The sequence below is a fragment of the Amblyomma mixtum genome, chromosome 8, assembly GCF_055824585.1.
Source record: "Amblyomma mixtum isolate Tamu chromosome 8, ASM5582458v1, whole genome shotgun sequence".
In the NCBI taxonomy this organism is placed as follows: Eukaryota; Metazoa; Arthropoda; class Arachnida; order Ixodida; family Ixodidae; genus Amblyomma; species Amblyomma mixtum.
The window spans coordinates 109,893,374-109,913,164 of NC_143019.1; the positions used below are offsets into that span (position 1 = coordinate 109,893,374).

Here is a 19,791-nt window from a genome sequence, read left to right on the forward strand (position 1 = left end):
TGCAGGCTGCCTCAGCCATCCGCTATTTCGACCCCGACTCTTGGAACTATGTATACATTTCCATATCATACCAATCAAGAAAGCTAGCGGTTCTACACTTCATTCACCGTGGAGAGTTGCAAGATGCCGCCAAGATGAGCCCTCGTATTTCGCTTGGGAATTGTTGGGCATAATGTGTGGCTTAGGAATACCAATACGATTCTTCACGTGGGAGACCTCTAAGAAATGGGGGAAAGTTTCTTCACCAGTGTAACACTTGATTTGAATTTGTTAACAGAAGTGAAAAGCGCACTACTAAATTAAATTCATCCGCACACAGACGATAGCCTTGTGGAGGAGCTGGCGATTTCGAGGCAGAATACACTTTTCCGGCCAAAATGTACTCGACGAAAATAGAAACCTCGTATTCCCGGCAATAAAGCGCTTTTTTAAGAAACTTGTAAAGGTGATGGCGTTCGCGTTCCCTCTCGGTAATCTTGCGAAACTCTATGGTTGGATCGCGTGGATCTGCGTCTCGTTGTTAAGTAGTCGTACGCTACAATAGGCTACTTGATTGGGAAAGGAAAAACGTGAAGTTACAGAGGGTAGCCCAAGACTGCAGAGGAAACTGGGGACCGGACTCACTGATGTACACATCTGCGATGATAACGCGAGCGTGTAGCCTTCAGTGTTTTGTGCCTTGTCGGGAAGCGAACTCGTAGGCTCCAGAGAATTCTGAAAATGATCCGAGCAGCAGTTGGACTCCAGCGCATTTTATATAACAGCATACCTGATTGACAGATTTCAGGATCCATTGTCATCATACAGCGCGCTGTGCTGACGATACTGAGTGCTTGTTAACGAACTCCGCAGCGTGATCGCCGACGTTTGTGGTAGGCTCTGCTGTGGCAGCTTCTATTCTAAGTGCGCGAATTGCTTCCTGTTGGTAGTAAGGAGAACTAAATCAGTCTATGGTCTACCCAGTTGCAGTCTGCCACCTGCCGGCTATAGCTGTCGGTAAGGTATTCAAACATAACCATGACGAACCCGCAGCACCTGTTTGAACGATTTTCTCGCAGAAATGCTTACCTTGTGTACCGGTTGCTCACGTACTGCGTCTATGAGCAGCCATAACCTCCAATATTTTAAATGCCTGGTCATCGGTGCAGTGCCTAGAATATACTGGCTAGTGTGCTGAGCGCGGGCGGCGGGGTGGCATCCGATTTGATGCCTGCTGTGGCGGCCGCATAGCGGCGCTGTGGTGCGAGAGGACGTAGGGTGAGCCCGCGCGTCGGGGCGAGCCGGTTTCTCGCACGCGTCGCGCCGCTGAGCTTTGGAAAGGGCTAACCAAGACAAACGCTAACCAAATGTAAGCACACGCGAGCGTAAGCGGTTGATGGAATTCAAACTAAAAAAAAAACACGCTTCACAAAACACACAATTCGGTTTAATAGAATGAATGCAGCATGTTTAATCAAAGGGGAAGTGCGAGTGGGGGTAATGTTTCGGCCAACAGAAAGTACGAAAAAGCGCGTATTCAATTGCAGTGGCGCAGCTTGAGCAGTTTTAGTCGCTCTCGCTGTCCTTCTCTTACCTTGTTAAGACCCTTCACGAAAAATCTAAACCTCAACAGAACATAAAACCTTAGTACAGCTGACAGCGTTTGCTTCCCGTGCTGAGGGAGCCCAAGAGTTGGAAACGTTAGGGAATGTAAAAGGCTGGCAAACTCAGGCAAGCTTTCCATGCGCAACTTGTTCTTGCTGAAAAATGATGTAAAGCTATCTTTCATAAGCTTTAGAGCATTCGATGAAGCGTCACTTGGGTAAATGAGCCCGCCGTTATCAAAGTGGGTAGTGAAATAGGCATCCGCATTTGCACTTGCTTCAGCATTGCTTATGCACAAGTCAGGAGCAGAACTGGGGCAAACTGTTTTTGCAACCATTTTCTTTGCCCCATAGCCCGCTACATAGTAAAGTAGGGCGCTGTTGCTTTTCCTTTCCGTATATCCTGTATGGTCCCCTTCTGAAACCACAGTGTCAATTATATCCTCGGCCTCATCGCCCCTTCCTCGGTCCATTAAGCTGATCATTGAATCTAAAACTTGCTTAACAGATTTCTCTTGGCGTCGCTTGGATTCAACTGTGCTTGGACAACATCCTGGGAGCAGTTGCCTCATTGTGGCGACTTGGAAAGGTTATAAAATGCCATCCAATTAACTGTGACCAGGAACTGCGAGACAGTTGGATGATCGTTACATCCCAATGATTGCCTAATGATTCCAAAGAGGTTTTCTAATTTGTCTTGGCTTAAACGGGATGTCAATAAATACTTGAAACCCACACTAGTGTTAAGTAGGAAATCAAGCCTAGGGTGCTTTTTATGGTCACTCTTAACTCAGCAGCCATACTTTGAGATAGAAAGCCACCTACAGCTGGTTTGGCATGTTCTTCCCACTTGTCCAGATATCCCAAAAAGTCTTCCAAGAAATACATATCTGGGCTGCCTGGCTTGAGTGCACGGTTAGCTACGGTGGAGGTCATTACTCGTATCAAACGATTGATTAGCTTGACAAAGTGCTCTGTTGGTTGCACCTGAGTGTATATAGTTTCCACATGCCTCCGGTGCAAAAAAAGCCCCTTAATTACCTCATCTCCAAAAAGTTGAAATGCGATGTCGACGTTCCTGTTTTCGAAATTATTGGGTCTTATGTGCATATCTGTTATCTTCGACATTGACTTAATAGTGACATTTTCACAGTCCGCATTTAAACCAGCCTGAATGATCCCACTATGAACATGGCCACCGGGTGTGAGGTACCCTTTGGAAGCAAATGCATTCCGGACATTTTTAAGTAAATGCGGAAAGTCTGACACGAAAAACAGTTTCCTGTTTGTGTCCACTGGATGATTAGAGCTGGACTTGATATGGCCAGCTTATCCTATGGAAGCAATAGAGAATGTGAATTAGTTGATATCTAAGCACTACAAACGACCATATTCAACATGCTATCCAAAGTAATTTTAATACTATGCGACATTCAACAGGCACAAAAAAAGAAGATAATTCACTGATATGCTTTTTACAGAAGTGGACTATAATTGTATTGTCATAATCCTACCTTGGATTCCAAAACGCCGCCACATGCTTCCATTCCAACTCGCACCATCACAGGTGACTGAGTCGACGTACAAGCCAGGTTTTTGGGAAAGCACAATACTCTCCGAAATTATTTTGGCTAGCGTAGCTGCTTTCACATTTCCTCTTGAAGCAAAGACACCAAGTATTTGTGTCCAGCTGCCTATAAAAAGAAGAGTTTGGCTTGAGGCAAAACTATTCATGATATTATCACTTTTTGCAACAAGTTGTGAGTTTAGGTTAGGTTAGGTGGTGCCGATGGGGCTCTGAAGAGGATGCAGTGCAGAGCACATGCCCTAAGTGTCCAAGGCCAGCTGCCGAGGTGGATCTTCGCCACCTTTTATGGACATGCCCTGGAATGCAGCCGCCAAGAATAAGACGATTGGAAGAAGTTGGACAGTCGGCTACAAAGCAGGAACATTTACACTTTGGCTAATGAACAATATTAAGAGCCGGAGCTTGCTCCCGTTCCTTGAAGGAAACAGACTGCATGACTACCTTTAAGTTAAAAGACAGCCTCACCCTATGCCACATGGCAAGCCTACGAATTAAAAAAATCTTAGCAGTATACGGCTGAAACAATGCAACCATTCCATGGTTGGCCAAAACTCCCTTGCATTCGCCAGGTATGTGGCCACCGAGGTCGACAAATCTTCCGATCGCACCTGAATTGCAAAACAGACACACCGGGCGCTTTAAACTCATCAAAAACAATGCTTATTGGATGTCACGCTAGCTGCATGAACGTAAAAGACAACTCACCTGATGACTTTACATTCAGGTTTTCTTACAACTTGACCTCGCCGATAACAAGACATCCATGGCAGCTGAATGTGTCCATGCTTTTAGACTTCTCCCGCAAAGCTGTGAAAATATTTGCATTGTCGTCAAAGCCACCCTTAAAACACTGAAGGTATTTTTGTAAACAAGAGCGTCCCTGCAGAAACATTATTCCTTCTCATCTTAGGGGCTCATAACGCCTTGGGCTCCGCATCCTCATCAGAAGGCACTCGATGATCCACTTATCATCGTACTTCATGCCTCTCGTTGATTTTCTCCTGGCAGCAAGAAAACAGTTCTTTACAGCCAGCTGCTGCTTGCGAGAGAGTGCTCGGATTCGTTTCTAAAATTCCTGTTGACTTTGTGCTTCGTTTCGCTCTTTGATTTGGGAAATTTGTGCTTGCGCTCTGGTGAGCCTCCTTAGCGTTTTGGCCAAATTGCGAGTTATGTTCTTAGACTTTTTCTTTTCATGGCATGTACTTTTTTTCCTTGTTCTTAGCGCTTGATTTTGTGCAAGTTTACGTTGTATTTGCAATGCACACATGATTCCCTTTTGGACGGAGTTGTGAGGAGGCACCTCTCGGCAAAGTACATAGCCCGGTATGAAGTATGCTTTGTTGAGGTAGGCTTCATACCGCAGCCACCACACAAGTATTCCTTATTAACATCTGCATGCAAAGATTCCGCCTCATTCCGTGTCCTGACAGCTTTCTTGCCTTCCTCTCAGCCTCTCAAATAAAGAGCGGCCACGACCAAACCTTCGTCAACTGAAGGCTTTCCAAACCTGACCATTCTTTCAAAGAAAAAATTGAGAAAATCATTTTCTTGTGATTCGCAGCAAGCATAAGCTAGGCTGTCGCCTACGGTAGGTATCCGCATCTATGTAACTGGAACGAGAATGTCCTCAAACGGATGACGGCCTTCGTGGTGTTTATTTGTGTGTAGTGTTGCAGAGTCACCCACAATACCCGCTTCACTGGAACCGGAGCAGTCTTCAGAGTCTTGAAAGCCTTCTTCAAGAGAACAGGAGCTCTCGTTGATTTACGTGCCCCGTTGGCCGAGTCCATTCCCTGCATCCCGCTTATGGGCTTTACGAGCTGGTTGTCTGATCGCATAAGTTTCTTTCCTTCATTTTTGGTGCCGTCTGGGGTACAAGGTATGGAGGGTAGTTTTCAAAAACAGTATGTACAGCATCAGGTTTTAGACCGGGTTCCTGTCGAATAATTTCATTAACACCTTTGACTGTCACCGTGAACGAGCGCTCGATGCAGATGTCTTCGAAGTGTTGTTCGCATACCACAGCTGACGGCGTTAACTTTCTGTCCGCTCTCTTCATTTTTCTTTCCCACTCCGCGAGTCTCGCAGGGTCGTTTGGGGCAGTAAACATCGAGACATACTCTTTGTTGAACTTGTAACCATTCCGACAAAGCGGCACGAAACAAGTCTTTTTTTGCATTGCCGCTTTGGCTTTGACATCATCCTGCTCCAGTGGCATTTGTTTCGCGGCCTTGCGAAACAGTTTCCGAAACTTCAAGCTTGATGACAGAGCAGCCACTAGACACGTACAGAAGCAGGAAAGCCACAAAAAAGCCGCTAAAAAAACACGTGGAAAGCTCCAACACACGCCAAAGCCGACGGCCACGCGCGCTAGCTCCACTGCGACTATGGCACCCTCCCGACGAGCAGCGCCCTCTGTTGAGAATAGCGGGCAGGCATCACGCGAGGAGCCACACCCTGACCTAGAGCGGGGCGCGTGCTCATCACACTAGCCAGTATATTCTAGGCACTATATCATGGGCGCCAAGATCAATGGATGCCGATCGTCGCACTTTTCGTCACAGCTGAGAGCGCCGCTTCTCGGCGATCGGCAGAAGTACACCTGCGGCGATGAATGAGGCGCCTGCCACGATTAGGCGCTCGCATCGGAAAAACCTGAAACATTACCTGACGCCGCGTTCATCGAATGGTTCATCGCGGAGCGCCTAGGTTTCCTAAACTCAATGAACGGGTCATCCACACCTGCCTCCAAAATTGCACTGAAGACAATGATTTCTCCCCCCCCCCCCTATAGTTGGGTTCAGGCCAGGGCTTTCGGCACAAGACGCTTTTCTGCTCCTGCGAGAATAATTGCTTACTAGCATCCCCAGAAGTAAAGAACATCTCCACTTGGCCTTAGATTTAAAGGAAGCCTTCGACAATATATCCCACGAGGCGATCCCTGAAGCCATAAATGACCTTAATGGCGGACAAAAGGTATTCGCTTACGAGCGTGCGTTCCCCACGTGCCGCACGGCCACTATAGGCATCGGTCACACCCGCTGCGACGTCAAAGATATGCCGCACAAAGGCACCCTTCAGTGAGGTATTATTTCTACCCTGCTTTTTAACATTGCTATGCTTAGGCTGTCTCGTGCACTACAAGTACTTCCAAATGTAGGCTTTACCATATACGCGGATGATATAGCCTTATGGGCCACAAAGCGTTCTCTGGGCCAAAGAGAAACCACCCTGCAATCAGCAGCACGGATCGTCAAGGACATCTCCTCTGAAAGTAGTCCCCACTGCGCACCGGAGAAATCGGAGGTCATACGAGTACATGGCCCGAGATACATCTCTCCAGGTCCCACCAACCCCACGATCGAGGGTCAAGCCATCAGGGAAGTTAACCTGATCCGCATTCTTGGTCTCTGGGTACACAGCACCCTCCGGGTTACCCACATCATCCAGTCTCTATAAACCACCGCAAACCAGATAGCTCGCATGATCGGCCGCATTACCAAGCATCGCCAAGGAATGCGAGAAGACACTCTTTGGCTGGCGCAAGCACTGGTACTTAGCTGAATAACATACGGGCTAACCTTTCCAAGCTAACAAAGAGAAAGGCGCAGCAAGTTGACACTATCGTAAGGGGGATATACAAGAAGGCCATTAACCTTCCTAAAAACCCCTCCACGGAGCGTGTGACCGCACTAGGAATCTTCAACACCTTTACAGAACTAACAGAAACCATCCGTGCATCTCAAAAACTAAGACTACATCACCCAAGCTGGACGAGCTAATCTTCGTCGAATAGGCATAGTTGCAGACATTCGCGCAATATTTGCGCAATCCTCTCTACAAAACCAACCCAGGAAATACATAAGCGTGGCCCCGATATCGAAGCATATGCATAACGACGTTCATACAGTCAGACGACGCGCGCGTGTATCCTACCTAGCCGATTACCCGATTGTGTTTTGTGTTGACACCGCAGCATATCCGGACCATGACCAGTACGCAGCGGTGGAATGGGACCACTGCTTCTCCACTCTATAGTCTGCTTCTGTAAGAGCTGAAACACCAGGGGCCGCGGAGAGCACCGCCGTTGGAATGGCTATTCGGCATTACAAGTACAAAGGGAGTGTTTTTTTTTATAAGATAGCAGAATTTGATATCATATCCCTGATGTGGGACGTGCAGCTTCATTGCAAATGCCCGCGGAGCAAAGGTTTGACAATGCATAGTATAAAAGCTACTCACAAGAACACCGAAGCAAGACGGCATGCAAGGTGTAAAGGACTACATTTTTGTTTTTCTTTGTATTCTATGACTCAGCGAAGCGCTATTTAAGCAGGTTGTTTAATTGTCCTGGAGCATGGAAACAGCACGTTAAATAACATGTACATGAACTTTTGGGCTTACACTTCGAGCGTTGATGACTGAAATACCGTATTTTCCAGTGTATAAGACGCACCCTTGTATAAGACGCACCTGCCATATATGCAAGTTGTCACTGAAAAAGTTCGTATATAAGACGCACCCGTGTATAAGACGCACCCCAGTTTACCCAGTTAGGCTAGTGAGGCTTAATTAAACACGCTTGCGCGACTATCGCGAAATGCACCGTACCTGTGAGCAATTCTTAAGCAACGCTAAGTGATCGAAAAAGGCAACACTCACGCCATACCCGTCCACGTTTTAGCAAAAAAGAAAGAAAAAACGATACAGCTCCTCATATGTCCATAAAAACATTTTATTTCTACTTGAAACCTTCGAAGTCTTCATCTTCAGATGCGCTATCAAAAGATTCACCCATTTCTGGAAGCAACTCGGCTGAAACAGGCACTACGTACACGGAGCAAAAAAAGTTGCAAAGGGTGACTACAAAAGAACGCCGGCTTGTTTTGACAATGGCGAGAAGCGCGATTGTCACCATCTTTTGGCGCTTCTCATTACTTTTGCTTGGGGCCTTCGAAACAGCCGCGCGTTTGTGATCCCGGAAGTCGTCATCCCCGCCGTTTCATGATAAAGATCACCTAGAATGTGTCGCGCACGGTGGTCCCGGTATTGAAGTATTAACCGTGTTACAACTGATTTATTGGTAGTGATAATGTTTAGGTGAAAAAAGCTTGAGCATGAACCGGAGTAATCGATGAACTCGCAAAAAAAGATGAAAAAATTCGCATATAAGGCGCACCCTTGTATAGGACGCAGCAGCAAGATTTTCGAAAAAAAGTCGCGTCTTATACACCGGAAAATACGGTAATTTATCACTATTTAAGACAAACTACTGAAACCAATACAAAGTTGACAGTAAAAGAGAGAATGTAATACGATAATGTAGCGAAATCTCGATGAAATTTTTGTGCAGAGGATTACCTCAGAGCTACTGATTTCAACAGAATCACCCACCGTGGTTGTTCACGTAGCTTTCACGTGCGAGTATTGGTTCCGATTCCGGGTTCGATCCTGACCTTGGTGCCTGTATTTCTATGTCGGCGAAACAAATGAATGGTGGTATTCTGTGCGATGTCAGTGCATACTACGAGTCAAAGAACCCCATGAGGTTCATATTATTCAGGAGCCCTTCACTACGGCCTCCCTTATGGAGTATGTAAACTTTCAGACGCTCAAGCACGCAGTTTGCAATTTACAATATATTACACGAATATATACGTCAATATGTCACCGAAAGTAGGGAGGATCGTTCTTTCTCAGAAGCCGTATCTGCGCTGGGGCTTCGTGTGAACGGTGGCTGCAAAGAATCCCTTGCGACTGCTAACGCGTTAAAGAAACAGACAAAACTAACATGCGACCCTATCGGGCGCAGAGCACAAATGGCGATGAGGACGCCGCGTTGTGGTTCCTGTGAAGCAGAACGAGTTATATAATTTTTACAAAAATTCTTGGGTCATCAAAGAAATCTTAAACGCAAGCACAGCGTAAAGAGAATAGCTAGCGCAGATTATAGTAAACCGAAAGCCTTGCTAAAAAGCAAACGCAATAGTCCACTTGCATTTTTGTTGCCGTTCACAACTTATTGTCTTGAAAAGTGCATCGCGCTCTCTTTTCATTAAGCGGGACGTATCTATGTTTGGGGTCGTATGTACTACAGGAAATGCTAATGCCACGTTACATCGAGTACAGCGCTCCTGGAAATGGAGGTGAAAATAACATGAAGAGGGTTGAAAGAGTTGCACTCATATTTGAAAATTCAGAATTTAGCTATATAAGTGTTCAAGCTAGCATAAAGGGCCAGTTACACTACGTCTATACACTCAAACTTAAATTCACAATGCAACCAACGGTTTTATTTTGCCACGTATCATTGTAGTGTCTATTCTTTCGCGCAAGGCCGCAGAAAAGGGATGTTATCATTTTTGTTCGTGACGCGAGAAGCGACCGGACTAATCTCGATTGATCACAGCTATGTCGAGCTGCATCTACATGTTTCCCGATTACTCTAGATGATCTCGACTTGTTATCTCGAAGTTTCCTTGCCGCCTTTAAATTGAACGATGCCGCGAGCAGCGGGCATTCTTAGTTCGACGACTGACGAGCACGTTTGTTGCTTACGCCGCCGCCGAGTGATTCAGTTCTTTTGCGGGCGCAAGTCAGCCTTATTAAACAGCTTCGTTTCCAAGACTGGTTGGTGTCTTCCTGGCCGCTGGACTGCCGTCACTACAATGTGACATCTGGTGGAGGTGCTGGGTAGCCTTCCATGTTCCGGACACTCCCTACAAGTCTACAAGTCGTAACGCCAGCCCTCTGAGTCATTCACCGCAGGACCTGAGTCTAGTCCACCACGCAAGCCGATGTCTGGTAGGAGACGCACCCGAGTTCGGGATTCTGCCGGACCCTACTCGGAAGCGAAAGCCAGTAGCAACGTCCACCATGAGCTTAACCCTTACGACTACTCCAGTCATTCTTCAGCAGCACCGGGTGCCACCAACCTTCGACGCTTCGCCTGGCACCGACCCCGAAGAATGGCTAGAACAGTTCGATCGTGTGGCTATTTTTAACCAAAGGGACGATGGCACGAAATTAAGGTACGTCTTCTTCGCTTGGACGGACCAGGAAGAATCTGGTTTCAAAATGAGGAAGCTAGTCTCACGAACTGGATAACCTTCAAGGAGCAGCTTCTAAAGACCTTCACGAACGTCGTGCAAGAGGAGAGAGCCCAGGAGCTGCTACAGTCTCGCATGCGACACCCAAACGAGACCTTTGCAGTGTACGCTGAGGAAATGAAGCGTCTCTGCCGGCGTGCCGACGCAAACATGAAGGAAGAAGAAAAAGTAAAGCTGCTCATGCGTGGTGTTGAAGAGCAACTCTTTTCCGCCCTCGTCCGCAACCCACAGAAAACTGTCGCGGAATTCATAGAAGAGGCATCCACGATGGAAAAAACTTGATGCCCGAGCCCGCCAGTATGACCGCCAGCAGCGCGTTTTCTCAGCAAGCTGCCTCAACACCGCTAACAACCATGACCTGCGGGAGGTTATACGTCAAGTTGAGCGAGAGGAGCTTCGACGATTGCTGCCAAGGGAACGCAGCCGCAACTTTCATCGCTCACTGACGTCATCTGGGAAGAGGTTCAACAGGCCTTGGGTGTGACACCGACACCCACGCAGCCTCTGCAGCCCCCAGCCATGACTTACGCCGCAGCTGTGCGCCGTCCTGCCTCTCGACGACGGGACCCAAGCCCCTATCGCCCTCAGCCAGCTGCGTTGTACCGCCGCCCACTCGCCCCACCCCGCCCGCCCTACGAGCGAAGCGCGCAGCCGAGAAAATGCGACGAGTTGAGAACTCCCGACCAGCGCCGCCCACTATGCTTCTACTGTGGCGAAGCCGGTCACGCCCTCCGGCACTGCCCATACAGAAGACTGGGCACCCGAGGGTTCTCTTACGACGCTCCACGACCCCGACCCGGCCAGCGACCAGCCGAAATTGAGTTTTTGCGTCGGGAAGAATGCTCACCGCCCAGCCGCCTATCACGTTCCCCGTCGCCTTCGTCTCCGCGCTTTGTATCTCCTAGCCGAAGCTACGCAGTGCGTGGACGCTCCCCCAGCCCCCGAAGGTTAAACTGAATAAACCAGCCTCTGGAGGTGAGGTTGCTTCCGAGCGGAAGCACAAAGATCCTCCATCGACGAAAATCCAATTCGATGCCTGAACTACGACGACAACACCGACGAAAACACCGCCGACAACACCGACGACAGCACCAACAACGACGACGACGACGCGGTCAGATTTGAACCTTTTCCCGCGGCCCAGTGAAGTAACATCGGAGTACGCCCACCGCAGCCTCACTACTCGACGCAGCCGAGATCGGACAACGAAGACAACGTACAATACGAGAACGCGAACAAGTGACCTTGAAGTTACGGTCGACGGTCACGCGGTTACTGCCTTGGTCGACATTGGAGCTGACTTCTCTGTCATGAGTGGCCCACTCGCTGTCCGACTCAGGAAGGTGACAACAACTTGGGATGGCCCGCTGATCCGCACCGCAGGTTGTAACCTGATTACGCCGTCAGGACGCTGCACCGCGAGTGTTACTGTAAATGGGAGAAACTTTGCGACAACCTTCCTGATCCTACAGCAATGCTCGCGAGACGTGATTTTGGAAATGGACTTCCTGATTGAACACCGAGCGATCGTTGACCTTCGGTCTAAGTCGATCAAGCTTTCCACGGACTAAGCCATACCTGTTGCGACGAGCGCGGCTCATAACGTTGCCTTAAACGTCCTCGACGAAGCATTGAGCGTGCCGCCCCGATCAAGTGTCATCGCCTGCATAGGTACTGGAGTCATCAAAACTGCCGAAGGCGTCGTCGAGGGGAACACCCAGTTACTCCTTGATCGAGGACTCGGCGTCGCAAAGGGAGTCGCCCAAATCTGAAATGGCCAAGGCCAGGTGCTGCTAACCTACTTCACCGAGGAATACCGGCATCTAAACAAAAGTACGACGATTGCCTTTCTCGACGAGCTGCCAGACATCAGAGACATATTTGCCCTCCCCGACCAACCCGCATAACCATCTCACCAAGGCCATCAACCCACGTTCGACATCAACCCGGCATTACCGCGGAGCAGACAAGACCAAATACGCAGTCTTCTTCAAACGTACAGCGATTGCTTTTCATCAGCATCGAATGTGCGAAGAACCCGGCTAGCCAAGCACCGCATTGTAACAGACGAACACACCCGACCATTGCGGCAAAGGCCCTACCGCGTGTCGCCGATAGAACGCCAAGCTCTCCGCAAGCAAGTAGAGGAAATGCTACGTGACGGCGTCATCCAGCCATCAAGAAGCCCCTGGGCAGCACCAGTTGTCCTAGTGAAAAAGAAAGACGGCACCCATCGCTTCAGCGTCGATTACCGCCGCCTGAACAGCATTACGAAGAAGGATGTCTACCCCCTCCCCCGCATCGATTACACATTGCATCGGCTATGCAACGCTAAGTACTTATCATCGATGGACCTGAAGAGAGACTACTGGCAAATTGATGTCGACGAAAGAGATCGCGAGAAGACTGCGTTCGTCACACCAGACGGACTCTTCGAGTGTAAGGTGATGCCATTCGGCCTCTGCTTTGCCCCAGCGACGTTCAAGCGAGTAGTGGATACGGTGCTCGCAGGCTTGAAGTGGCAAATTTGTCTAGTCTGCTTAGTTGACGTTGTTGTCTTCACCTCAAGCTTTGAAGACCATCTCAGAAGGCTTCAGATAGTGCTGGAAACAATCAAGTTTTCAGGACTAACACTGAAACCAGAGAAGTGCCACATTGCCTACGAGGAGCTGCTGTTCCTTGGTCACGTCGTAAGCAAGGATGGAGTTCGCCCAGACCCTCAGAAGACGGCTGCAATCGCAGAGTTTCCACAGCCTATTGACAAGAAAGCTATACGCAGATTCCTTGGATTGTGCGCTTATTACCGGCGATTCGTCAAGGACTTTTCGCGCATCGCTGAACCTTTGAGCCAACTTACCAAGGCTGACGTGCCTTTTAAATGGGAAAGTCCGCAAGAGGAAGCTTTCAAAGAGTTGAATCGCCGCTTACAGTCCCCTCCTGCGCTCGGGCACTTTTGATAAAAACGCCGAAACCGAAATCCATACCGATGCAAGCAGCGTGGGCTTAGGAGCGGTCCTCGTTCAGACAAATGGAAGACAGGAGAAAGTTATCGCGTACGCCAGCCGTTCACTGTCGAAAGCCGAGGCCAACTATTCGACCACCGAGAAAGAATGCCTCGCCATTATTTGGGCCACGTCGGAATTTAGCCCCTACCTGTACGGACGACCGTTCAATGTTGTGAGCGATCACCATGCTCTGTGCTGGCTAGCCAATTTGAAAGATCCCCCCGGCCGCCTTGCTCGTTGGAGCCTGCGCCTTCAAGAATTCGACATAACTGTAGTCTACAAATCTGGCCGCAAGCATTCCAACGCAGACTGCTTGTCGCGAGCCCCCGTCAACGCAGCACCGGAAGAGGAAGACGGCGACGCTTTCTTAGGACCGGTAAGCGCCAGCAGTTTCGCGCAGGAGCAGCGCTCGGATCCTGAGTTGCAAAGCCTAGCTGATTAACTGCAAGGCAAGATCGTATCGCCTCCCCGAGGGTTCAAGCCCCAACTGTCGTCCTTCGTCTTTCACAATAATGTCCTCCTGAAGAAGAACTTCGCGCCCAACAGGACAATGCATCTTCTTGTCGTGCCCAAAAATTTCAGGCAAGAAATTACGCAGGCATGTCATGATGAACCGACTGCAGGGCATCTCGGGATTGCTCGCACGTTGCACCGCATCCAGGAGAAGTACTATTGGCCGCGGCTAGATACCGACGTTTCCCCTTACGTGAAAACGTGCCGTGAGTGTCAGCGATGCAAAACGCCTCCGACTAGACCAGCCGGACTTCTGAACGCCATACCACCGCCAACTAAGCCCTTTCAGCAAATGGGGATGGACCTCCTCGGCCCCTTTCCGACTTCGTCATCAGGTAACAAGTGGATCATCGTGGCCACTGACCACATGACCCGCTACGCCGAAGCTAAAGCGTTGCCTAGTGATACCGCAACAGAAGTCGCAAAATTTTTGTCGAACAAATTCTTGTGCGGCACGGCGCCCCCGAAGTGCTCATTAGAGACAGAGGAGCTGCATTTACAGCGGTGCTGACGCAAGCCATTTTAAACTACAGCCAGACAAGCCATCGCAGGACAACTGCCTATCATCCACAAACCAACGGACTCACAGAGCGTCTGAACAAGACCATCGCAGACATGCTATCCATGTACATCGACGCCGAACACAAGACGTGGGACTCCATTCTGCCCTATGTGATCTTCGCTTATAATACTGCCGTCAAGGAGACAACCAGGTTTACCCCATTCCAGCTGGTATACGGCAGGAAGCCGACGACAACACTCGACGCAACGCTCCCGCCACTTTCCGACGAAGACAACCCCGACGTCGCCGCCTACCTTCATCGCGCCGAGGAAGCCCGAAGAGTTGCGCGGCTTCGCATTCAAGACCAGCAGCACACCGACGCCCGACGCTACAATCTGCGCTGACGAGACACGCATTACAAGCCAGGTGATCGTGTTTGGATATGGACGCCAGCTCGCCGCCATGGATTGAGTGAAAAGTTGCTGCGACGCTACTTTGGCCCGTACAGGGTTGTCCGTCGCATCAGTGACCTCGACTATGAAGTCCTCCCAGACGGCACGACAGCATCTCAGCGACGCCGCACACGCCCGGAAGTCGTATTATGAAGCCATATTATGAACGCTGAAGAACTCGAAGTTTGCATTCTCCGCGTTTATTTTCATTTTAAAGCGTCGAGACGATGCTTCTTTGAGAGGGGGGTAATGCCACGTATCATTGTAGTGTCTGTTCGTTCGCGCAATGCCGCAGGAAAGGGGTGTTATCATTTTTGTTCGTGACGCGAGAAGCGACCGGACTAATCTCGATTGTTCACAGCCATGAACATCTGCATCTACGTGTTTCTAGATTACTCTAGATGATCTCGACCTGTTATCTCGAAGTTTCCTTGCCGGCTTTAAATTGAACGATGCCGCGAGCAGCGGGCATTCTTAGTTCGACGACTGACGAGCACGTTTGTTGCTTACGTCGCCACCGAGTGATTCAGTTCTTTTGCGGGCGCAAGTCAGCCCAAGTAAAGAGCTTCGTTTACAAGACGCGTTGGCGTCTTCCTGACCGCTGGACTGCCGTAATTACAACGCGACATTATTTAATCTTCAGTTCCTGACGTAATGAATTCGAATGTTAGCTAATCAATGTGATCCTTTTTGGGCGAGTTTGCGATTCATGATGATAAAAGAGCGCGTAACAAGTCAGCGCAATATCATGTTCGAGACAATAGATCCTTCTGGTCAGCAGCGAAATTCTACAGCAGCACAGAACAAATGACTTTTATTTGCTCTACGTGCTCCGTTGTGAGGCTTTGTGGCACCCACCTAGGGCACACGTTGTGATATCTCAGAGCTTCGATGAGCCCCGCCACCCTTCTTCTGATTACAGAGAGCTCCTCAGCCAAGTGGCAAACCGTAACGCGCCCGTCACCACGGCTAATGCTGTCGGCGTGCTTCAGCGTCTCGGGACTGGTTTCAGGTCGCCAAACCCGCCCTAGACCATGCAGGCCTGTTTCGGCACTTTCAGGATATTTGACTTGCTTGGCCGAGCGTCCAACGGTGGTTCTATAAAGTGCAGTGCTTCGAAGGCACGAAACCAACGTTCATACACATTACGAAGGCATTCCTTTTCAGCTACAATAAATTAAATAAGGCCTTGCTGTTTGCAAAGGGCTTCAAACCCCGAAGCGATTTTCTTGGAAGGGTGAAGCAATGGATGCACGGATGGACAGACGGATGGAAAATTGAAGCGTCGCCTTTGAAACCATGCTGCCATGCTCGGATTTTTTATTTATATTTTTATATGTGATAACTGTGTAATAATTGGTCTACAAGTTAGCAATTGCAATTTTTAATCCTGATCTTGCAACCTACGTCACCATCCTGCTTTTGGGTCAGCAATCGTCCAACCGCTTTTTGCTTGCTCCTACCGCAGATTCATTCCTATGGCCATTGCTATATTTAAACTCTAAAGCTTCGGAGAGAGTGGCTGTGCGTTCATCGACATCCAGACGGATACCACAACAATAGAGTATAAGGAGCTCCGCTGTTTCTACAGGTTTACCACACACTGCACATGTGTCATCTTGGCAAAATATTATTTTGTTGGTCCGTGTTCCAAGACTCCCTGACCTAGCCTAAAACAATAGCCCGCTGCCTCTTGAGTTATCATACAACTATTCCTGCCTGATATGGCAGTAGTAATGTCGATATCGTTTTCGAGTCTGTTTCTTATGCTTTGAATTATTCCAGTTTTCACCTTCTGCGTTTTTGACCTCTGGCATAAAGCAGTTTGCTTCTCCGTCCTTGTTTCCTATATACACAATGGTTAGTTCCCTACTCCTTTTCCGCCATTTTGAGACAACGCTCTTTCTGTAGAAGTATTTAATTAGCTTAGCTGCCAACATATGGCCCTCCAATTTTGTCAGGGCTTCCTGATACCGTATTTTACTCTGTGCTTCCCAAGTTTCGAACGGTGTCTCTCCATATCCCCCTCTACTACCTCGTTTGCGGTTTTGCCATCGGCACCTAGTACTGTTCTTTCAACAGCCTGGACTGAACTTCTGCCCCAAGGCGCAGGACCACGTTCCGGAAAGTAAGTCCTGGGATATTATTCTTTCGCAAATACCTCACAGTACTTGATACGTGTTTTGCCCCATAATGCCCTGTGATTCATTATCGTGGTATCTCTTCAACATTTCGTGCTAACAGTCTGTTAGCACTCGTCCATGCATATCTGAGCTTGGGTAACCCATACCCCACAATATTTTTATTCTCGCCACTCTGGGTGTTTCATGGTCTTTTATTGTAAGCAGATCAGTTTAATAATTAAGAATTATCAGACAACTTAATTGCGATAAAGCTTAAGCGCAGAGCATCTCCTTCGCATCCACATGAATTAACTACAGTCCGCAAATCTTCCTGACAATCTGCTAGTTTCAATGTCATCCGCATTCATTAAATACGGGAGCCGCAACTCTCCACACTTCCCGCATAATCTGTGCGACAGATTATAACGTTGATTCCTGGTCGACTTCTTTATTTAATTGTCTTACAAAGTCGAAATATAGTGGTGACGGAGGACAACCCTGCCTCAAATATTTGCGTACGTGAACAGTGTCGTGATTCTTGTTACTTTTCACGTTTTCTTTCAACTTTTATATCGACATATTTTCTGTAGGAATCAATTATCTCATGACCGGTACCTTCATCTTTCAGTACGTTCGACAGTAGATCCCACGTTGTCGTAAGCAATGCTTATGTCTAGGAAGACTAAGCCCAGAGGTCTGTTTTCTGCCCTAGCTATTTCCATGCATTGGGTGAGCAGAGACAGGCCATCATCTAAGCATAATGGAAAGTTGGGCTAATTGGAAGCTGTTCAAGATGAGAATGGGGACGCAAACAGAATGTGCGCCTACCGCTGCTAATCTCGTTGGGATGCTCTCCGAAGATGTTAGTGATTTGTATACATGACTCCATTTTAAATTTCACTGCGAGCATTCCCAGCCTGTATAAGACATGTGATAGTAATCGTACTGAAGGATTTCATGCTTACCTATTTCCCTCACTTTATAAAATACATTATTTTACTTTTACGCGAGCTGTCGACAGTTTCCTTATTTGGTATGAATGTTTTAGATAATTTTAACAGTTTCCTTACTTCGACCAAATTCATTAGCCAGCTTGATTGTAACTTCGTCTAGCTCTGCGAATGTGCTCTTAGGAATATTTGCTTCCACTTTTTTAAGTTAATATTGGTCTGTTCAGCGATCATTTCCATTATGCTATCGTGTGCTGCTACTTCATTTGGGAAGATTTCCTTATCTTCGAGCCTAAATGACTCTGGTATAACTGTTGTCTTGTAGTTCACAGCGTCGGCTCTCCGTCTAATCGTTTTCCCTAAGCTTCTTTAATCCGTCTCTGCTTTCTTTGATTCATTTTACTCAGACAGGTTATATGGTTGCAGAATTTTCTTGCCCTCTCACCTTTAGTCACATCGCGAACTTGAGCCATGTAGCGATAGATGGACTGCTTTATTTAATTTTGGATGAGGATCTGTACTTCCATTTTTTTTTTTGTCGATAAGGTTCCGATTCTTTTCCTATTTCTTAGAGATAACGGCGCCTATTTAGGTTTTTTTTTCACTGAAGCCACCATCGTTGTTTGAAGATCTCCTTATTTCCTTATTCCACACGCTTCGTGGCTTCCTGTTTCCATTCCAGTAGTTTGCCACTTTTACTTGTTTCATTTTCATACTGACGATCAGTTCTCACAAAGTTAGTAGTTCTGATTCCATGGAGGGAACTGAAGCCTCTGCTTAACATAGTGAGAAACCTGTGGACTTAAAAGCTAAACTCTGTACACGAGATAGAGAGCAATACTTCAGTTTCAAGGCGTGTTACCAGAATAGAACCAAATGAATCCACGTTAAGAAACCGAATTTCTGGAACCGAACTTTCCTAGACGCGGCTAGCCAGGCTGTTAAAACAATTTGGCCCCTGAAAGCGTTTTGGAGGTGATGGGCATAGCAAGTGGAGCCCGCGGTGAAATAAGAAAAAGCAATGGAAGAACGCAAACGCGACAAGACACGCGAGATACTTATTAGGACTCCGATGTGGCAACTCTGCAATGTTTGCGGCTTGAGTGAATCTATCACTGTGAAAGATGATCCGCCGCATTTTCGGACCCTACATTTTGTACGAGTACACAGGCTGCTCACGGGATCAGAGGTCTGCGTTTGCTTTCCACGCGACAGCCTAGGCTCTATTGGCCAACCGAGAAAACATGGCTCCAGATAAACCGTGCAGTGCAGAAAACTCAGCACTTTTCTGGGTTATCGCATTCCAGCGTTCTCAGGAGGTCCCCTCGCTGGCCTACTGTTCTCGTGCTTAGCCATTCTTTCGGTTTTGTCGAGTGCATATTTTATTTAGAAATTGTGTTTTTTTTCTTTAACAGGCGGTTTGATTATCACATTGATTTCGTTATAGAAAAAAAAACTTTCTGGGCTGCGGCGCTTAAAACAGAGGCATCAATACACGCACCAAATATTTTTTTGATGACTTATTCAGATAGGTGGTGTTGAAGCTGATAATCTACTAGCACAATATGTTGCTCGCTGCAAGCGAAACTTTTCGGAACAAAACGAATGGAAGTACATGCGCGCAAAGCGAGAATTTCAAGTAAGCGCACCACTACACACAACACTGCTCCTGTAGGAAGCATATACAGGAAATACATAGCGCATTTCTTCACCAGATGTGCTTTCTTTTGGTTTCGCTGCATGAAATATTGTGGCTTGCCATCTAATAGTGAATAAACGCGTAGCTTGAGTTGTTCAGTGTTATGGAAACGTAGCCTCTAGATCTGAGGAGAGTGTACCCCTCTATTGCGCCGAGTGACGTTCAGCAAAGGGCTTTACTCCACCCGCATAAGCTGGGTTTCCTCGATTTTTACGGCCACATGCAGGCCGTTTCTTTCACTACAGGATTTTTGCTAGACATAACAAA

At 47.9% G+C, this 19,791-nt stretch overlaps 1 pseudogene; it reads right to left on the reverse strand.

Annotated features, from left to right (window-relative positions):
- Positions 1 to 1,516: 1,516 nt before the first annotated feature.
- On the reverse strand, positions 1,517 to 5,370 carry LOC149333890 (uncharacterized; annotated as a pseudogene).
- Between the last annotated feature and the right edge of the window lie 14,421 nt (positions 5,371 to 19,791).